This window comes from Callithrix jacchus, chromosome 6, assembly GCF_049354715.1.
Source record: "Callithrix jacchus isolate 240 chromosome 6, calJac240_pri, whole genome shotgun sequence".
In the NCBI taxonomy this organism is placed as follows: Eukaryota; Metazoa; Chordata; class Mammalia; order Primates; family Cebidae; genus Callithrix; species Callithrix jacchus.
In genome coordinates this window covers 76,172,789-76,185,399 of record NC_133507.1, presented here as the reverse complement: position 1 = coordinate 76,185,399, position 12,611 = coordinate 76,172,789, and the positions used below count along the sequence as shown (strand labels likewise).

General features: G+C 33.9%; 1 protein-coding gene across 32 annotated transcripts in view; it reads left to right on the top strand.

The window, feature by feature from the left end:
- The window catches only part of GALNT13 (polypeptide N-acetylgalactosaminyltransferase 13), a 690,911-nt gene that overhangs the window by 27,905 nt on the left and 650,395 nt on the right, over nt 1-12,611 (top strand). For 30 of the 32 annotated variants that reach the window (XM_035304875.3, XM_078327740.1, XM_054257627.2 and 27 more), the window contains exon 2: nt 856-927. The exons of the other annotated variants lie outside the window; for them this stretch is intronic. The gene's annotated coding sequence lies outside the window, so the exon portion shown is untranslated. The remainder of the gene's footprint in view (nt 1-855; nt 928-12,611) is intronic. 32 annotated transcript variants of the gene reach the window in all.

Below are 12,611 nucleotides of genomic sequence, written 5' to 3'. Positions count from 1 at the left end.
CCACATGCCCAGCTAATTTTTGTGTGTTTAGTAAAAAGGTTGTTTCACTGTGTTGGCCAGGCTGATAATTTTCATTAGGTTGTATTTTTTTTTTTCTTTGAATGGTTGTTTTATAACATTGTGTATACTCAGTAGCATAAAACCCATTTAAGTTGAAATATTATGAGATTCAAAATCAATATCCTCTTTCAAAACCCTGCTCTAAAACAAACAAATTAATTAATAATGCTTGATTAAATCACTTTCTCCTTATAATCACATTGATATTCTGAAACACAGAGAATGGATCTGTTTAGTATTTTTGTGAGGTATGCGGGTCTCATGCCTGCATTTTTCTCAGTGCATCATTTCAGTTAGAATTGAAATGCAATTACAAAGTGAATTGGTGCAACTCTCTGGATAAATCAAACGAAATCTCTTCTAACGTAGTGATCCTCATATATCAGATAATAGTATCTTTTAAAAACTTGAAATATTTGAATAGTCACCTCAGCTTTCCAAGTATGTTTATTTATGAACATCTCATATTTTTGAATTACTTTTATGCTCTTCTGCCAGTATTCTGGGGGCACTGTGTTTCTTGCATATAATTCTGAAGCTAATATGCAGACTTTTCTTACTTCTTTCTTCAAAGTGTCCTCCTTGACTGATGTTTTGGAGTATTTGCATATAGTTGGGAATATTTCTGTTCATCAGCCCATTATACTTTGCTAGATGTATAGTCTACATTTTACAAAACCTACTTTAGTATGTTACAGTGTATAGTGTTTAAGTGTGTGTTGGTCTGGATTAGTTTTTCCTGTGACCTTGACAAATTGCTTACTCTTTTGAATTATTTTTTTTCTTCCTCCACAGATACATTTTTGTAGAGGCATTTTGAGGATGAATGTTTCCACATCATTTTGAAATTGCCAAGTGCCACATATAGTAAGTAATATTTTTTTCCACTCAATTGTAGTCGTGCTCAATTAATTTGGCAGACAGTCATAAAAGAACACATTTCTATTTACAGTATTTGATATTTGTGAAGATTGAGGATAAAGGTTTACAAAAGATTAAAAAAATTGATGGGCTATCTATTAATCTGAATTAAGCTGCATAATTTTAAGATTTCTAATGACTGATTTTACTGTCATTCTAGGTTAACCACAGATAACTTTTCTCATTTATTCTTTAAATAAAAATTTTCCCTCTTAGTCACAAATCAGAAAGACTTAAGGAAAGATTAGTAATATCTGCTAGTGTCGATATGTAAATTTAAAGGAGTACTGAATTAGTATGTATTATGATTTGCCATGTGTCCGGCAGTTTATATAAGCATTGCTTTTAATCTTCCCCCAAATATTTTAAGATCAGTATTTTTATTTCTACCTTATAAATGAGAAAACTAAAATGCAAAAGTTTTAGTAGCCCACTCAGTATCTTTTCAAAATGATGAATCTAGGCATTAAACATAAGACTTTCCACAAAATATTGCCTCTAACATTTAACTTAGAATGAGTTAAATAAATTCAACTTACGAAAACATGTTCTAAATATTTCTTTTGGATTTTGGTTCTGCTTGAGCATTATCTTGACAATTTTCCAGATTATTTTTTGTATTGTCTGTCATGTATTGTATTGTATGCTATATGTATTGTATATGTATTTGTATTGTCTGCTCCCGTTTTAAATAGTGTGTTCTAATTCCTGACTTGGACCACTTTGAACTAGAAGAAAAGAAGTGAAAATGTAGATTCCTGAAAGTTTATAAAGCACTTGAATTATTATTTGATAAAACATGTTATGAATTAAAGTTTCAAAGTTCTCTAAGAGTCTTCTTTAATTCACCAAAAAAACCATACACTTTAAAATGTTATCCTATTATGTTACAACTGGAAGGGACCACAGACTCATAGAGTCTTGGCCCTTACTTGCTCAACTGCCTTGTTTGATGTAGTGGGATGATATGGAAGATAATTATAAAATAGAATTTCCAAAAAGTATAAAGCAATGATGGCAACATTGATGTTTGTATATTATCTCTCAATGTAAATACTTCAGTAAAAAGGTGGCATAGTGTAGTGGTTGAAAAATCCAGGCTCTGGATTCCATTGTCCACAATGGCTGATCTAATTTACATTCCACCAGCCGTGTATTTTTTGATCTTTAGTAACAGACATTCTGACTAATGTGAGATGGTATTTCATTGTGGTTTTGATCTGAATTTCTCTAACGATTAGTGAATGTTGAGCCTTTTATTCATATGCTTGTTGCCTGCATGAATGTCTTGTTTTGAAAAGAATCTTTTCATATCCTTTGTCCACTTTGTAATGGGATTTTGTTTTTTGCTTGTTAATTTAAGTTTCTTATAGATTCTGGATATTAGACTGTTTTCCGAAGTATAGCATGCAAATATTTTCTCTCATTTTGTTATTTGTCTCTTTACTCTGTTAATAGTTTCTTTTGCTCTGCAGAAGCTCTTTGGTTTAATGAGGCCCCATTAGCCAGTTTTGTTTTGTTGCAATTACTTTTGGTATTTTTGTCATGAAATATTTTCCGTGTCCTATGTCCAGAATGGTATTTTTTTATGGTTGTCCAGTTTCAATTTTCTGTATATGGCGTGCCAGTTATCCCAGGACCCTGTTCCATTGAATAGGAAGTCCTTTCCCCATTACTTGTTTTTTTAATCAACTTTGTCAAAAATCAGAAGGTTGTATGTGTGTAGCATTATTTCTGGGCTCTTTATTCTGTTCCCTTGGTCTATGTGTCTCTTTTTGTACCAGTACCATGCTGTTTTGGTTAATACTGCTCTGTGGTATAGTTGGAAGTCAGGTAAGGTGATACCTTTAGTTTTTTTCTTTTTACTTAGAATTGCTTTGACTATTTGGGCTCTTTTTGGTTTATGAATTATAAAATAGTTTTTCCTAATTATATGAAGAATATTATTTGTAGTTTGATAGGAATAGTATTGAATCTGTAAATTGCTTTGGACATCATGGCCATGGCCATTTTATTAACCTTGATTCTTCCTGTCCATGAGCATGGGAGGTTTTTCTATTTGTATCATGTCTGATTTATTTGACCAGTGAAAACACTGGTTCTTTGTAAAGTGCTTTCTCCTCCTTGGTTAGCTATATTTTTAGATAGTTTATTCTTTTAGGGGTTATTGTGAATGGGATTGTGTTCTTGTTTGGCTGTTGGGCTGGTAATTGTTGTTGTAGAGAAATATGCTTCTGCCCTGATGAAGTGCTCTGGCCAGCACTACCCATCAGAGTAAATGAGTATTATGACTGAATTTCAAATAAAAAAATATCAATTGCCTTATATTGAGTGTCAGTAGAACCAATTGACCACCCAAAATGAATTGCCTTGGGCAAAATGTTATTTGATTAGAGAAAACTTAAAAATATATAACAGCTTTTCCCTAATGGCAGAGACAGTGTCTTACTCTTCTATTATACTTTTCAGAATTTGCAGTGGCTGACCACACCCTTTTCTTGCAGTCCATTAGTTGCTTTCTGCAGTGAAAAAAGGTTTGGAATGAAGGGTTGAGTTTGACTTACCATTTTCTTCACTCTATATTATCTTCAGATGTGTAATATTTGTAGTACGGTCCTTTATATCACACTGGCCACACTGATGCTTTCCCATTTGGACTTGGCTAATCTTCAGTTTCTTTTACTTTAGCCATTCGTTGGTTCTACCTCCTGTACACTTTATTTCTTAAAACAAACAATCAGCAACATTTTATCTGGCGACATTTTCAGAATTACTGGTATTTAAAAGATCATTGCTCTGAAGGCAGGGCGTGGTGACACACCTGTAATCCCAGCACTTTGGGAGACCGAGGCTGCCGGAATGAGGTCAAGAGATTGAGATCATCCTGGCCAACATGGTGACCCCATCTCTACTAAAAAAACACAAAAATTAGCTGGGCGTAGTAGCATGTGTAGTAGTAGCCTCCCAGCTACTCAGGAGGCTAAGGCAGGAGAATTGCTTGAACCTGGGAGGCGGAGGTTGCAGTGAGCCAAGATTGTGCCACTGCACTCCAGCCTGGCGCCTGGTGACAGAGTGAGACTCTGTCTCAAAAAAAAAAAAAAAAAAAGATCATAGCTCTGAAATTGAGTGGATCAGATCTTTCATGCTCACACACTACTTTTGGTATTGAGATTCAAGAATTTACAGAGGGATGAGAATGAAGGGATAAGTCTCCATTTCTAGATTTGACCTCTGCAAGACCAAGCTAGTGATTTTGTTTAGTAATTTTATTTTATTTGGTTCAATTAATATTTCATGCTCCTAAATGTCAGAGGCACTGTGTTAGTAAGGATTAGAGCAAGTGGGAGAGAAAGACAAAAAGAACTCTCAAGGAAATTTTGTTGTTAGTTTGAGGAAATAACAGACACTCTCATTTAAATAAAGCAGAGGCTACGGTAAGTTACATCATGAAAATGGCATAAACTAATAAAATTTCAAAGCCATTTTAAATAATTTGAGAAATAATAAAATGTACAGATGAATGAAAAAAGAATCCATTATGGGAGACCACAGAAAGGAGATATAATTCTGAATAGTATTGGTCCAAGATTTCATGGAGATTGCATTTGGGCTACATCTTGATGCAGGTGGAAAGTGTTAACTGAACAGTCAAGAAAATGGCATGCTAACATTTAGAAGTGAAGAGGCATACTGTACGCTCAGTGAATGACAAATTAATTAGTTGGCACAAGAATAAGTTTCTTATGTTGGACTAAAACAGATAACAGTGGAAAATAAGGCTGGTGACAGGTTGTGGGAAATACTGATAACCCTTCAAGAAATTTGAATTTAATTGGTAGGTAATTAAAGAGAGATAATATTTTGTGAGGGCTAATCCTGTGAACAGAAAGGTATTTTTAAATGCTATTCTGGCAACATCTTCAAAATGGATTATAGTTGGAAGACTTGTTGCAAAAAGATCAATTTTTAAGCATTTGGAGAGGGATGAGAATGAAAGGATGAGGGCAAGACCTGAGGTAATGGCAGTAGGGTTGGACTGGGAGGTGTTGGAGCTTGTGACATTTATTTGGAAGGAAATAGGTTCAGGTATATAATAATGAATGCTTATTCAGGATTTACTAAGTACCAGGCTTGTTTCAAATGCTAATGACTAATGTCATCTCCATTTTGTGCACGAGGAAACTGACAGAGGCATCATTTAAGCAAATTATCCCAGGTCACCTAAGTAAAACATACTATGGCTGATATTTGGGCCCATTTTGTCGAGCTCCAGAGTCATTGCAGTGACCATTGTAGAATCATTTCTCTAAAAAAACAACTAAGGCATCCGGGCGCGGTGGCTCAAGCCTGTAATCCCAGCACTTTGGGAGGCCGAGGTAGGTGGATCACGAGGTCAAGAGATCAAGACCATCCTGGTCAACATGGTGAAACCCCGTCTCTACTAAAAATACAAAAAAATTAGCTGGGCATGGTGGCGCATGCCTGTAATCCCAGCTACTCGGGAGGCTGAGTCAGGAGAATTGCCTGAACCCAGGAGGTGGAGGTTGCGGTGAGCCGAGATTGCGCCATTGCACTCCAGCCTGGGTAACAAGAGCTGAAACTCCGTCTCAAGAAAAGTAAAAAGAAAATAACTAAGGCTTTCAGGTTGTGTGAGCTGGAAAATGATGTTGCCAATAATCAGGGAAACATTTTTTTTTTCCCAGAATTTATCCCTTCTTTAGATAGGTTTTTGGGTAGGCAGAAAAATCTTCTGACCTTTTGGGAGAAATATCTCTTGTGGTTAGTGATAAATCTCTTATATACATTCACTTGTATGTAGGGCAGCCGGAACAGTAATTTATTATATTACTCAATTGTAAGTTAAAATAGTAAATATATCATCTTAATCTGATTTGCCTTCCTTCCTTAGCAGAGCTTAAAAATGAAACAAGGATAGAGTGGTAAATAAAATATTTTGTATCTTGGTTCCATAAAAGACCACTAGTTTAGATTTAGTTTATCAATCTTGCAAAATAGTAATTTTGACAAGAGAAAACCATAACAGCATATGGAGTATCTCTTTTTCTGTTGGTTGATACAAAGCAATTTTTGCTATTACTTTTGCATCACCCTAATATGCTGCGGAAGTAGAATAATGTACTGCTTAAGAACATGGGCTCCAGGACCATGTGTGGTTCATTAATTTTCATTGCTACACAGTATTCCATTGTATAAAAATACTATAGAGTATTTATTCATTGTATTGTTGTTGGACATTTGTACTGTTTCTAGGTTCAGGTGATTATGAATAGTGCTGCCATAAACATTCCTTTAAATGTTTTTTGCCAAATATCTACATATATTTCTCTTGAATATATACTTAGCAATGGGATTTCTTAGTCCTATTGCATGCAATCTTTCCATTTTAGTGGATACTACCAGACAGTGTTCCAAAGTAAGTATACTAATTTCACTTAATTTATTAGTGTGTAAGAGTTTCCATTGTTTCATCTTCACCAAAGCTTAGTATAATCAGTTCTTTTAATTTTAGCCATCCTGGTTAGAGTTTGGTGTACATTTCCTTGTTGGAAAATATGGTTATGTCATGTGGCTTAATTTCCATGTGCATATTATTGTCTGTAAATTTACTGTTCATATGTCTATTTTTCAATTGTGTTGATTTTAAAAGTTGTTAGTATTCACAAATTAGTTACATTGGATTAAGGGCCTCCCACCAGTTAAATATGCTATAAAGGTGTTCTTCCTTTCTGTGATTTTCTTTTTCAATTTCTTCATGAGGTTTTTGATGTTCCTAATTTTAATTTTAATCATTATATTACCTCTTTATGTTTATATCTTTCCACTTGCCTTTGGCTTTTGTGAGTGATGTGATATAGAAGTCAAGTTGTATTTTCTTCCAAATAGATATCTAGTTGTTATAGAATCATACTAGATGATTCTCTCTTTTGCCCACTGTTCTTCAATGTCACATTTATTATAAATTAAATTTCTGTGTATATTTGGGTCTTTTAAGAGCCAACTATTCTATTTAATTGGTTTATTAGTCTCTTCTTACCGCTAATAACACTATTTTAACTATGGCTACTTTCTGAGTATTCTTAATATCTATTAAAACAAGTCTACCATATTTTAATCAAGGGCATCTTGATTTTGCCTTCTTTCATGTAAATTTTAGAATTACTTTGTCAAGTTGATAAAAATAATTGTCTAGATTTTAGTTGGAATTGCATTCAGTCTAAAATATGTTTTTATAAAGAACTGGAATAATTATATTAACTTATTTCATCTATGAACATAATATTTATAGCATTTCCTCCTTATTATCTAGGGACACATTCCAAGATCAGCAGTGGATGCCTGAACTGCAAATAGTACCAAACCTTATAAGACTTATGTTTTTTTTTTCTATACATATATACCTATGATCAAGTTTAATTTATAACTTAGGCACAGGAAGAGATTAACAACAACCAATAATAAAATATAAAAATTATAACAATATACTCTAATCAATATAGTCTGTCACTCAAAGTATGTTATTGTACTGTACTTACCCTGCTTCTTGTGATGATGTGAGATGATACAGTGCCTACATGATGAGATGAAGTGTGATGAATGATTGTGGTCATAACTTTTATAGTTTGAGGTGCAATAGCAAAATGAACATAAATCTCTTTTTCTTTCTTCACAATTTTAAGGATAGAAGAAGCATTCTTACCATAGAGCTTAGCAACCTGAACATACAATTTTTTGTTTTTATTCTTTTCTGAAAGGAAACAGTTTATGGCTTCTCTTTGGCATATTCAAATTGCCAACATTACTACTCTTGTAATTTGGGGCCATTATTAAGTAATATAAGGGTGACTTGAACGTAAGCACTGTAATACCTTGGAAATCAATCTGATAACCGAGATAGCTACTAAGTGACTATGGGATAGGTTGTGAATACAGCATGAGGATGTTGGACAAAGATATGATTAAAGTCCTAGGAGGAATAGAGTAGAGAGGTGGGAAATTTCATCATGCTACACAGAACAGAACACTATTTAAAATTATAAATTGTTTATTTCTGGAATTTTCATTTAATATTTTTGGACCACAGTTGAAGATGAGTAACTGAAACCATGGAAGGCTAAACCATAAATAATGGGGGACTACTGTATTTATTTCGGTCTTTTAATTTCTCTCAATCACATGTATGGTTTTTTTGTTTAGAGGTCATATACATTTTGGTTAATTTGTGCTTAGAAGTTTAATGCAGTTTAATATTATTTTATATATATATAATTATATACATATATATCTTATATACATACAATTACATATTATATATACTTTTTAAACTTTCATTTTAGGTTTAGAGGTACACGAGTAGGTTTGTTATATAGGTAAACTTTTGTCATTGGGGTTCGTTGTACAGATTATTTTGTCACTTGAGTTCTAAGCCTACTACCCAGTGGTTGTTCTTTTCTTTTCCTCTCCTTCATGCCACCTTCTATCCTGAGGTAGACCTCAGTGTCTTTTGTTCCTTTCTTTTATACATGCATTCTGATTACTTAGCCTCTACTTATAAATGAGAACATGTGGTATTTGATTTTCTGTTCCTGTCTTAGTTTGCTAAGGATGATAGCCTCTAGCTAAATTATATATATATTTATATAATAAATTTATATATATTTTGTGTGTGTGTGTGTGTGTGTGTGTGTGTGTGTGTCTGCATGGTTTTTTGTAATGTGTATATACCATATTTTATTTATCCATTCTACCATTGATGGGCATTTAGGTTGATTCCATATCTTTTCCATTATGAATAGTGCCACAATTAACATATGTCTGTGTGTGTCTTTATGGTGGGATAATGTGTATTTCTTTATGTATATACCCACTAATGGGATTGCTGGGTTGAATGGTACGTAGTTCTGTTTTTAACTCTTTGAGGAATCAGGACAGTGCTTTCCACAATAGTTGAACTAATTTATACTCCCACCAACAGTATATAAGCATTCCCTTTCTCCACAACCTTACCTGCATCTATTATTATTTGATTTTTTTCATAATAGTCATTCTGACTGGTGTAAGATGATATCTCATGGTGGTTTTAATTTCCATTTATCTAATGATCAGTTATGGTGAGCTTTTTCATATGATTGTTGGCCACATTTATGAAAAGTGTTGATTCATGTCCTCTGCCCACTGTTTAATGGAGTTGTTTGCTTTTTTATTGTAATTTATTTGAGTTCCTTATTGATGCTGGATATTAGAGCTTTGTCAGATGTATAGTTTGCATATTTTTTCCATTCTGTAGGTTGTCTGTTTACTCTTTTGATAGTTTATTTTGCTGTGTAGAAGCTCTTTAGTTTCTTTTGCTGTGCAGAAGCTCTCAGTTAGATGCCATTTGTTAATTTTTGCTTTTGTTGCAGTTGCTTTCGGTGTTTTTGTCATGAAATTTTTAACAGGTCCTACATCCAGAATGGTATTTTCTAGGTTGTCTTCCAGAGATTTTATAGTTTTGGGTTTTACAGTTAAGTCTTTAATACATCTTGAGTTGATTTTTCTATGTGGTGTAAGGAAGGGGTCCAGTTTCAATCTTCTGTATATGGCTAGCCAGTTACCCCAGCACTGTATCCAGTTGAATATGGAGTCCATTCCTCATTGCTTGCTTTTGTTGACTTTGTGGAAGACCAGATGTTTGTAGGTGTGCAGCCTTATTTCTAGGCATTCTATTCCATTGTGTTGGCCTATGTGTTTACTTTTGTACCAGTACCATGCCATTTTGTTTATTGTAACTCTGTAGTATAGTTTGAATTTTATAGCATGATATGTCCAACTTTGTTCTTTTCACTTAGAATTGCCTTGGATATTTGGTCTCTTTTTTGGTTCCATATGAATTTTAAAATTAATTTTTCTAGTTCTGTGAAGAATGTTATTTAAAGTTTGATAGGAATAGCATTGAATCTTTAAATTGCTTTGGGTAGTATGGCCATTATAATAATATTGATTCTTCCTATCCATGAGATCCATGAGCATGGAGTGTTGTTCTATTTATTTGTGTCATCTCTGATTGCTTTGAGCAGTGTTTTGTGATTCTCATTGTAGAGATCTTTCACCTCCCTGGTTAACTCTATGTCTAGGTATTTTATTCCTTTTGTGGCAATTGTGAATGGGATTGCATCCTTGACTTGGTTTTCAACTTGGCTATCATTGCCATATAGGATTTTAAGTGATTTTTGTACATGGTTTTTTCTTTGCTAGTTTGTACATATTTTGCTAGTGATTTTTGTACAATGACTTTGTATCCTGAAACTTTGCTGAAATTTATCAGTTTAAGGAGCTTTCAAGCTGAGATTGTGGGGTTTTTGAGATATAAAAACATGTCATCTGTAAACAGGAATAATATGACTCTGGGTCTTTGTATATGATTGTGCTTTATTTCTTTACCTTGCTGGATCTCTGCAGCCAGGACTTTCAATAATATGTTGAATAGGAGTGGTGAGAGGGGGCATTCTTGTCTTGTGTAGCTTCTCAAGGGTAATGCTGCTAGCTTTTGCTCATTTAGTATGATGTTTGCTGTTGTTTTGTCATGGATGACTCAATATTTCAAGGTATGTTCCTTCAGTGTGTAGCTTTTTGAGAGTTTTTAATGTGAAGAGTTGTTGAATTTTGTCAAACATCTTTTCTGCATCTATTGAGAGAAATGTGGTTTTGACTTCTGTTTTGGTAATGCATTGCATTTATTCATTTGCATATGTGGAGCCAATCTTGCATTCCAGGGATAAAGTCTGCTTGATCATGGTGGATTAGCTTTATGATGCAGTGCTGGATTTGATTTGCTGTTATTTTGTTGAGGATCTTAAAATCTGTCTTGATAAAGAATATTGGCCTGAGGTTTTCTTTTTTGGTTGTACTGCAAGGTTTTGGTATCAGGATGATGCTGGCCTCATAGAATGAATTTTGGAGGAGTTCTTCCTTGTCATTTTTTTGGAATAATTGCAGTAGGAATGACACCAGCTCTTCTTTGTACATCTGATAAACTATGTGAATTCATCTGGTCCAGGACTTTTTTTCTTGTTGGTAGACTATTTATTAATTATTCATTTTCAGTATCCATTACTGATCTGTTCATAGATTCATTTTCTTCCTGGTTTAGTGTTGGGAATGTATATGTGCTCAGTTATCTATCCATTTCACGTACATTTTTGAGTTTGTGTGAATAGAGGTGTTCATGCTAGTATCTGATGGTTATGTATGTATGTTTCTGTGGGGTTAGTGGTTATTGCCTTTGTCATTTCTGATTGTGTTTATTTATCCTCTACCTTTTTCTCTTTATTAGTCTAGCTCGTTTCTATCCATCTTTTAAAAATTTTTTCAAAATGCCAACTCCTTGATTCATTGATTCGTTGAATAGTTTGTGTGTGTGTGTGTGTGTGTGTGTGTGTGTGTGTGTGTATCTCTTTCAGTTCACTGTTGATGGTTATTTCTGGTCTTCTGCTAGCTTTGATGTTGGTTTGTTCTTGCTTCTGTAGTTCTTTTATTTGTGATGCTGTGTTGTTAATTTGAGGTCTTTCTAAGTTTTTGATGTGAGCATTTTGTGCTTTAAATTTTCCTCTTAACATTGCCTTATCTGCATCCCAGAGATTCTAGTATGCTGTAGCTTTGTTCTCATTAGTTTCAAAGAACTCCTTGATTTCTGCCTTAATTTTATTATGTATCCCCAAATCATTCTGAAGCAGGCAATTTCCATGTAATTATATGGTTTTGAGCAATTTTCTTGAATTCTGTTTTTATTTTGCTGTTGTCTGAGAGAATGGTTGCTGTGATTTCAGTTATTTTGCTTTTGCTGATTGTTTTATGTTCTATTGTATGGTTGATTTTAGTGTATATTTCATGTGACAATGAGAAAAATGTATATTCTGTTGCTTTTGGATGGAGAGTCCCCTAGATATCTTTCAGGTCCATTTGGTCCTTTTAGTTTCAGGTCCTAAATATCTTTGTTAATTTTCTGCCTTTTAGTGAAGTGTTGAAATCTCCCACTATTATCATATGGAAGTCAAAGTTTCCTTGAAGGTGACTAAGAACTTGCTTTGTGAATCTGGGTGCTCCTGTGCTGGGTGTATATATATTTAGCATAGTTAGGTCTTGTTGACCTGAATTCTTTACCGTTATGTAATGCCCTTCTTTGTCTTTTTTGATTTTATTGATTTAAAGTCTGCTTTGCCTAAAATTAGGATTGCAACCCTTGTATTTTTATGTTTTCCATTTGCTTGGTAGACATTTCCTCCTCACTTAATTTTGAGCCTGTGAGTGTCATTGCATATGTGATGGGTCTCATGCAGATAGCATACCACTGAGTATTGCTTCTTTATTCACCTCACCACTCTTTGTCTTTTAATTGGGACATTTAGCCTGTTTACATTCAATGTTAATATTGATATGTATGGATTTGATCCTGTCATTGTGTTGTTATCTAGTTATTAAGGAGATTTGTTTGTATGGTTACTTTATAATGCCACTGGTCTGTGTTCTTAAATGTATTTTTGGAGTGGCTAGTAACAGTCTTTCCTTTCTATATTTAGTTCTTTTTTCAGGAGCTCTTATAAGCAGGTTTGTTGGTAATGATTTTCCTTAGCATT